The 9,807-nt window shown below is 43.7% G+C and overlaps 1 pseudogene; it reads right to left on the bottom strand.

Annotated features, from left to right (window-relative positions):
* Positions 1-950: 950 nt before the first annotated feature.
* LOC128051814 (uncharacterized) lies at positions 951-1,049 on the bottom strand (annotated as a pseudogene).
* Positions 1,050-9,807: the final 8,758 nt, after the last annotated feature.

The raw sequence follows: 9,807 nt of genomic DNA on the forward strand, positions 1-9,807 counted from the left end.
GAAACACCGCTGTTTGATGAGTGCTTCCGCCTCTGTAGCAGCCTGCCCACTGAGCAGGCAATTATTCTTGCTTTTATCTAATGGTTGTGGCAAAACTTTTAAGTGAATGTAAAACACAATTTCATCTTCCAATACCTCTGCACGTGGATGGATAAAAGATCAACAGAGCTGTCTCTGGCACAGCCCAGCTCCCTGTGTAGTCACGGGGCCATGTGAGCTGGTCAGTGGGGCACACGTCATGGAAAATGTAGATTACGGAGCTCCTCCCAACTCTGACTTTCACCATACATCAGTATTTTATTCACTTTGGTTTAGGGAAAATGACAAGCTTTCCTGCTCCGAGTCATTAAAGAAATATCAGGAGACCTTTTAAAAGAGCAACATCCATTCTAATGCTGAAAGCTAATGCTTTGGCAGCTTAAAGAGTTTTCACCCCATGTTTAAAGTCAATCTTTCAGCGAAAAAGGTGGCATTCAATACGACACACCTCCAATGCCTGAAAAAGCTTTTACACGGAAACGGGACTTAAACCCTTCTGGTTTTTTTGGACAGGAAGTAGGGTGCCTTGGCGCGTGATTAAGCAGGGTCGGCCCCGAGGCTCTCACGAGTGCAGGGCTGGCGTTTGTCCAGAGGCCACGGTCGGGGGAGTCTGACCCCAGAGCCCTCTGGGATGAGCTGCTCTGCGGTCACCACACTTTCTAGCTCGTCCGCATTAAATCTAGTGAATCCCCGGCTCTCGGGGGTGGGGCTCTTTCGGCAGCCGGGGAACCTGAGGTTGGTCCCGCGGAGGGCCGCGATCACCAGCTCCTGCCCTGCAGCTCGGTGTGGACGGCCGTGATGACTTAGCCAACGTGGACTCTGCCCACTGTGCGCCCGGGAAGGTCACCGCGCGCGCCTGTCTGGAGCCTAGGCTGAGGCCAGCGTGTCAGTCACGAATGTCCGCTGGAAAGCGGTGTCTCCAAGGCCCCTTAAGGCAGCCTGTGCAGGCAACAGGCTGCTGCCCTGCCAAGGAGGCTGCTGTTTGCGTCTCCTGGCTTGATTGCTGGACTCTCCCAATTCTGAGAGCAACAGAAGTGAAGAGGACTTTGCTTACAACCGTCTCACAAGGCACCGTTACTGCTCTCTGTTGTTGAAATGTGTGTGCCAGGATTCGGTTCTGGGAACCTCACACCCGTGACTTCATTTAATTGCCACGATGGCTCTACAAGGCATTCCTGTTTCACAGAGGAGAAAACAGTCTCAGAGGGGTTAGTAACTATTGAGCTAAAATTCCAGCTTGACGCAACCTGACTTCAGGGCTCCAGGTTTTTTTCTATTGTGACATACTTTCTCAAGCAAAGTAGGAGTGAAATTGTATTTGGAAGTTAAGATTTACTTTTTAAGAGTGACATCACAGAGAGGAAGCACAATTTATTTTTCAAAACATCTCCAGAAAACTTCCATTGGGTGCACCTTTATACCCAACCCACTCTTTAAATGGTTCCTTAAATTCGTGCAGTTCCTTCTAAGCTTCGGGTTCTTCACATGTAAGCAGAATCATGATAGCACCTACATCATCTGCTCAGTTCAGTTCAGTCGCTCAGTCGTGTCTGGCTCTTTGCGACCCCAAGGACTGCAGCACACGAGGCCTCCCTGTCCATCACCAACTCCCAGAGTTTACTTAAACTCATGTCCATCGAGTCAGTGATGCCGTCCAACCATCTCATCCTCTGTCAACCCCTTCTGCTCCTGCCTTCAATCTTTCCCAGCATCAGGGTCTTTTCAGATGAGTCGGTTCTCTGCATCAGGTGGCCAAAGTATTGGAGTTTCAGCTTCAGCATCAGTCCTTCCAATGAATATTCAGAACTGATTTCCTTTAGGATGGACTGGTTGGATCTCCTGCAGTCCAAGAGACTCTCAAGAGTCTTCTCCAACACCATAGTTCAAAAGCATCAATTTTCTGCTCTCAACTTTCTTTATGGTCCAACTTACACACCCATGCATGACTCCAGGAAAAACCATAGCTTTGACTAGATGTACCTTTGTTGGCAAAGTAATGTCTTTGCTTTTTAATCTTTCATCATGCTGTGAGATAATTCCTGAGCATCCTGCATTTCTACATGTCCCAAAGTATAGGCACAGAATGCCTTTCTTGGTTCTAGACAAACTGTTCCAGGATGTCCGTACAGTAAATACCCTTAAAAGACAGTGACAGTCCCTCCCTTTGGAGCAAAGAGTAGCCTGCTGTCTGTTTTAGAAGACTCCGGTTTCCTGAATTCAGGGCTCCTCTTCCATGATGTGACCCACTGTATGTTCTTTGTGTTGTCCCGTGGGACTGGGGCTTGGAGAACTGGCCCAGGGAAACGCTGTCACTCTGGTTTTTGCTGTCTCTGGGGGTAATAAAGTCCTTTGTCTCTGACCCAGGAGTCTTATGTGTTCCACCAGCATCTATTAAACTATGGGAGGCTATTTTATTAATTTCCGAATAGGGTAAACATCTCAAATCCTTCATAATTTTTGACATCTCATGAAGTGACAATTAAATGAGGTAATCCATATAACTGGATTAGTCCCTGGCACATAAAAAGTGCTAAATATATATTGGCCATTGATGTTATTACTGAATCAGAAAAAAACAGTACATAATTGTTTCATTAATAATATAGGTATTTTTGTATTTTACATCAATTAGCTTCAAACTGCCTTTTTTTTTTTGTATGATGAACCATATAATAGCAATGTTCCTTTGTATATGCTCAAGTTAATGCTGTTGGAACTATTGGAGGTCAAATCAATTCTACAAAGACAGGATTCAAGAGTCTTTTTGCATCTTATGGCTAGGAAAGTTGATACAGAAATAATTCGGAAGGCATGTTCTACAATGTAACTTGAATAAAGATTTTGAAATGTTATAAGCATGCTGAAGGAAAATTAATAAAGTAATTTCAGCAGGAAGCATTCAATAGCCTTCCAAAGTTTAAGACTCAGAAACCCCAAAGTCCACGGCTCTTTATGATCTAAGGAATACTGGAAATATGATTTTTATTTCATCTGTGAACCAGATAACTCACTGAAAATGAGTTAAGAAATACAAATAAGAATGTACCTCTGAAAACTACAGAATCTGTCTGGAATTCCTCCTATTTCTCTTCATATTTTATCTCTTTATTTTAGCTCTGTCCTTGAATTACTGAAAAGAGAAGGTTTTTTGGGGGGGTATTAATGGTAAATTGCTTTACTCTTTATGCCTTTTTGAGGGTGCTTTTGTTTCATATGCTCGTGCTTAGCATTTCTAAGATCCTCTAGGATGATCATAACGGCCACCAGTCTAGTCTGGCTTTTGATTTCACTAGTAGAGTTCTCCTGTACCTGGATTCCATGTGCCTTTTCTTCAAAAGTGAGTTGCTTAGTGGGTGAAATTTAAGAATAAATAAGAAGTTTGAATAATTTCAAAATACATTTTATTATATAAAATACTTGTTAATTACAAAGGGGAAAACAGTAGATTTGCGGTGGGAAATTGGGCAGGCGCACCCTTATCCGAGATTAATCTCGGCAATAGTAAGACATATCCAGATCAGCCACCCCTGGTACGACACAGTGGTGAGGGGCACTGCTCCTGTGATATTCCTTCTAATAATGCATAAACCCAGTCAAAGCCTGAGAAGACATGAAACACACCCAGACTGAGGGACGACCTACAAAGTAACTGACCCGTATGCTTCAAAAGCCTAACTTTAACGAGAGACAACAACGGATGAAGGAACTGTCAAAGACTGGAGCGAGGGATGCCTGACCAGCGTGAGCGAGACCTTGGGACACGGAGGAAGGACACTGCAGAAGGGCTGAGGCAGTCTGCAGACGTCCTTGCTTCACAGCAGTGTACCGTGGCAGCTCCTTAGTTTCGAGATCAGCACTCTCTGCCGCTTTATCTGGCTTCCTAGGTGGCTCAGTGGTAACGGACTTGCAGGACACACGCTTTGATCCCCGGGTCAGGAAGGTCCCTGGGAAAAGGAACTGGCAACCCACTTCTGTATTCCTGCCTGGGAAAGCCCGTGGCCAGAGGAGCCTGGCGGGGTACAGTCCGTGGGGTGCCAAAGAGCCAGACACGACTTAGCCACTAAACTACCAGCACCACCACCCTCACCTCTCTGGTTGAGTAAGCTGTTAACATCAAGGGAAGTTGAATGAATAGTGGGAAATCAGTACTATTTTTTAATTCTTCTCTAAGCCTGAAATTACCTAAAATGAAAAGATTCTTAAAATTTACATAGTTATTTTTTAATCATTGTGATAAACCCTAGTTTTATTTCCATGCTGGGAAAGAAAGTTAAAAGGTGAAAGAATAGAACAGATTAACCTTCATAGGTGAGGATAATTATGTAACATCATGGAGATGCGGGATAAAATGGGGTCATTTATGCAAGACATTCACTTTGCTTTGATCACTTTTAACGTGTAGGTGGATGAATAGGCATAGTCTGCCACCCAAAATAGATTTTAAGAGCTCCTACTTTTTATTTTTCCTCTGCCTAGATTATATTTTTATGCATGCTAGACGCTCAGTGGCGGTTTGTTTTGATTGTTGAGGATGATAACCAGGCGCTCTCAGCTGGCTCAGGTCTCAAGTGTTCTTTTTTATGGGTGCTGAATACCTGCCCTGTAGACTTGTCAATTGCCTATTCAACACGAGTTCTGAGCTACCAATTTTTCTATACAAACTCAGGGAAAAAATAGTTTTTCTTTTCCTTCTAACTCACAATTTCTCTCAGCATTATCAAAACATATTCTCAAAGAAGACTAGTAACACATTTTCCTTAACTAGTGACAAGAAAAATGTCTTATTTCCATTACTCAATTATGCTGAGTGTTCATGTCAATGAGTTAAGGGTTGAAAGGGGGAGATGTAGTTTTATGTTTATAGCGATAACTTTGAGAGGCTGGAAAAAGGTGCAAATCATCTCGACATTCATACAAAAGAGTCTTCTGCTACTTTCGTCTCCTTCAGGTGTGCTTTTTCCCTGAAACCCCAACAGGTTTTCATCATTCTCCTCAGAAGATATTTTTCAAGCACGTCTTGTCCATGTCTCTGTAACAAAGATGGACAAAAACACGTAGCCCCTGACTTCAGGATCTGATAGAACTGAGACTTAAGAGTGTCTCACTAGAAACTTCAGCCTCTTTTTCCAAGACTATAATCTCAAAATACATCCTGTATCAAACGGCCACTTACCTAGCATTTCACCACTGAAGTTTCATCCTGTGGTTTCTCCCTGCTCAAATGCCGCCAAAACTAAAAAGTATATTATTACCTATATACTAAAATGATATCATTAAATCCCTTCTAACATGACAGCGGGTTGAAAATCAGTTTGAATACGAAGAGCTCAGAAAAGAGGGAACACCAAGGAAGAAATAGAAATGGGGAGGAACCATGAAAAGAGGTTTAAGAATTAATAAGACAGAAGCTCACACTTTGGGTTTGCCATCTGCTGACTGGTTAACTTTGGATATGTTGCTTCCCGTCTGTTAGGTCCTTCCCTTCATTTGTTAGAGTGGGAGTAGGCAGCAAACGTCCCTGGAACACCGTCAGATTCAAACGAGCTAGGAAGTGGGGAGCGCCTAGTGTGGCTCCTGAACTGCAGGAAATACTGAGGATCTCTCGGGTTTTGTTTAAAACTGAGTGAAAACCTTGTCCTCTTCACAATTTTGACGGCGGGACCAAATTTTACCTAATTCAGAGATCTCAACTCGAGCCACAGAGGTTTAAAGACGGTATGGGAAACACCCTTTAAGCCTCTCTCTGTATGTTTGAGCACCGAATTCAAAGCTGGGCGCTGAAGAATGGATGCTTTTGAACTGTGGTGTTGGAGAAGACTCTTGAGAGTCCCTTGGACTGCAAGGAGATACAACCAGTCCATCCTAAAGGAGATCAGTCCTGAATGTTCATTGGAAGGACTGATGCTAAAGCTGAAACTCCAATCCTCTGGCCACCTGATGTGAAGAACTGACACATTTGAAAAGACCCTGATGCTGGGAAAGATTGAAGATGGGAGGAGAAGGGGACGACAGAGGATGAGATGGTTGGGTGGCATCACTGACTCAATGGACATGAGTTTGGGTAAACTCTGGGAGTTGGTGATGGATAGGGAGACCTGGCGTCCATGGGGTTGCAAAGAATCAGACACGACTGAGCGACTGAACTGAACTGAACTGCATGTTCGTCTTGGAAACAGTTCAGGATGTGCAGGCTGCGTTACTCTGCCGGTGCAGAAGGCACGGAAACCAGCCGCTTTCTCCTTTCCACCAAGGTGCGGTCCTGGGTTCTTTCAGTAGTCCCCTAGGCGGGCTTGACCCGGGAGGCAGTCATGTTGGATGAAAGCAGACGTTACCAGCGATGGAAGAAAGTCTCCATGCTTCCCCCCTGAGAGGGAGCGCCCCTGGTGAGTCACTAATGACGCCCTTAGTCGGAGAGGCCGCCAAGGTGAAACTCCAGGGCATTTCAGAGGCTGCACAGGTTTCTAGGGAGCAGGGCCCCATTTCCAGTGAACCTGGGGAGATAACTGGCCTTTTACACGGAGACCTGATGTAGGTCATCTGTAGCAGCTGTGTCTGACTTCCAGCTACCTCCTCCCTGGGCTGGAAAGGTGTCACTCAAGCTTCGTTTGTCCTGCCTACGTGCCAGCGCTGTGAATACCCCTCTCTGTGTTGAGAACAATTTTTGAATAGCACTTTTAGACAGCAGTTGAAGGAAGCTCTTCTTGCAAGCTACTTTTAGAATCCAATTGGGCTGTTTTTCAATAAAGGAGAATTTAAAACAGCAGCGAAATTCGTCCTTATTTTTCCCTGAGGCTGTTCACTGAGGTTTACTTTATTCATCTATGTTTGTATACTCACTTCAATTTTGTCTCATTCGCGTCTGAAACGACACCAGCCAGCGTGCACTTCTGTCATTGTCTGTATGCCCTCTTCTTTGGGGATTTCTTGTAACGAGCGTCACCTCTGGATAATCTGAAAAAACAACCATCAGTTGGAAGAAGCCATCAGAGAAAACAGATAAACCCCACGTATCTGCCATTTGTCTTCTGCGACAGGGGTTCTCTGTGCTCGTGAATGAGGATGTAGCTGTGCCTCAAAGCCTGTTGGCAATACACACAGCGTTGTTGCTTCCCAGTCCTATTGTTTTGACTCAAACAGCATCACCCAGTTTAATGACTGACCTTACTTACTGGGTATTAATACAAAACCACTTTTTCTTGAAGTTTCAGAGAATGTAATAAAAGATGAACTTTTCAAAAGTGGTCTCCAAGCTCAAAGAGATTATAATCTATGGGAGGACGCGTGATGCCTAGTGAGGAGTTTACTTTCAAAAGTCAGGTTTTGTCAATTTTGAGCACATTCAAAAATATGAAATGTGGACTGCTGTTTAAAGTGTTGGTTGAAGAGAAACTTGGTAGTAATGAGTTTTTAAAAATACTCATTCTTATTTTTTCCCAGAAATTCTACCTCTAGAAATTAAAATAACTTCTAGGAATTAAAATTCTACCCCCACTGTAATAAATGTGCACAGAGTTCATGTACAAGGTTACTCATTACAGTGTTATTTATAAAAACAAAGTATAGAAAATGTTAGATAAACCTGGCAAAAAATTGCTGTACATCTGTTGAACACTATGAAGCCATTAAAATGATAATGACAATAATATTTTAATGGCGAGGGGAAATGTTTATAAAACACTAATTGAAAAAATCAGGTTACCAAACATAGAGAGTATTTCCAAATTTTTAAAACTTGTATATGGATATATAGATTTTTAAAAACCTGGATTATATACCCAAACTTTTATGATTATTTTTAAGTGGCAGGATTAACATTGATTCTGTATATGTTTCTGTATTTTTCAAAGTTTTCCGTAAAAAGCATGGATGTCCAAAATCAAAAAATTAGTAACAAACTTTTTGACAGGTATTTTGGCTTTTGAAGGTGATTCCAGAGAAATTTAAAAAGCGTTTTGGCTATATTTGAGTTATGTAAAAAGCTTCATGAGATGGTGACTGCTTGGCACTATCTCCATGTCTTATCAGTTTCCAAACAGATTATTCTACAAAAACGTATTTTACGTATTTGTTTAAATATAGGGAGTATTTACCCAAAGAAAATAGCAGTCCGAACCACCTATAAAGAAGCATCTGGGCGCTCATTCTGCGGAAACCTCTCTGCTGCACGCGGTGAAGAGCACAGAATGGACGAGCCGAAGGAGCGGCCGCTGAGCTGCCAGGGCTTGCAGAGTCTAGCCGCCTCGCCCAAGGCCGCCCTCCGCGCAGACGCAGGGTCTAGACCTGACGAGCGCCGCACGCCTGGAGGCCGAGAACCCTGCAGCCTCCTGATGACGCCTACCGTGTCACATGCCGCCACCCTCCGTGCGGTCTCCGCACTCCTCTCTCCCCAGCGTGACGAGGCTGGAGACACAGAGAGACGCGCCGGGCATCGCTCAGCCCGGCCTCGTTCCCCTGTGCGTGTGGCTGCCCGAGGCGGCACCGCCTGCGCCCTTGCCTGTGGCTCCCGGCACCGCCGGCACCGCCTGCGCCCTTGCCTCCTCCGCTGTCCCGTTTGTTCTTTAGTCGCCAAGTCGTGTCTGAGTCTTCGTGAGCCCACAGGCTGCCGCGCGCCAGACTCCCCGGAGTTCGCCCGAGTTCCCCTTCACTGGGCCGGCCATGCCCTGCAACGCTCTCATCCTCTGCTGCCCTCTTCTCCTTCTGCCTTCGGTCTTTCCTTTTAGGGTTCGTGTTTATTAAGGCTGATCATATACCACATCTCAAGATTCCCGTAGCTGACAAGGTTTGCTACGAAATACGGCATGGCTCCAGCCTTGTCAACTTTCTGTTCTCCCCAGAATTAATCACTTTCATCTCAGGACGTGGTCAGTGAGCTTCCTGACTCTCAGGAGCATTCTTGCTGCTTCCCGACTGTCGCGTCCTGACACTTCGCGGGCTTCTCGCTGTGAAGTTCAGACTCGCGTCTCCCTCTCTCTCCTCTCGACATGTGCAGTCTTTCTATTTCCTTTTCTTCCAGTAGATTTAGATAGCAATTTTGGTTAAATAAATATTGTATATTCACACATTATTATGACTATGTAAATTTTATTTTTAGAATTTATTTTTAGCTGAGACATGTAGTCAATGATGAGCATTATTCCTTCTTGAACAACTTTGTGTTTTACCTAGAGTTACAACTGTTTCCGTTTGCTCCATTTTTTTATCGGTTTAATCACCATTTGACTTTTCACTCTTCAACAATTATCTGAATTTTCTCTTGAGTCTTCTGAAAACTCTGAGTTTTCATCTTTAGCTATAATAGTTTTCATTTGTAAGCACTCTTCTTTGCCGTCTATTTCTCTAGTACCCTGTTCTTGGTTTTGGTTGCAGGAGCGCTCCTCTCTCTGTAGACACTAAAGCTGTTTTGTTCTCATTTTTCAGGTTTTCTCTTTCCTGAGTAGTCTGTTGTCTCCAAGTTGCTTGAAATCTATCTGTTTTGGTCTCTGTCTTTCAAATTAAATGCTGACTTCCAATATCTGACGGCACTTGTCTTACCATACTTCACCGTATTGTCTTCTCATATGTTTGAATATTTTATAAATAATTATATATGCATATATATTGTCTGCTCATGTTTGACATCTATGATCTTTTCATACTTTGTAGTATTTTAAACAGTTCACTGGCCATTTTGAGTGCATTAACAGGCCTTATAGATTCTGAATTTCATTTAGGGTGATCTGTTGGCCTATTTACTCAATAAGTTTGCTGTTAGCCTCTTTGGAACTTCCT

The sequence above is a fragment of the Budorcas taxicolor genome, chromosome 7 (assembly GCF_023091745.1).
Source record: "Budorcas taxicolor isolate Tak-1 chromosome 7, Takin1.1, whole genome shotgun sequence".
In the NCBI taxonomy this organism is placed as follows: domain Eukaryota; kingdom Metazoa; phylum Chordata; class Mammalia; order Artiodactyla; family Bovidae; genus Budorcas; species Budorcas taxicolor.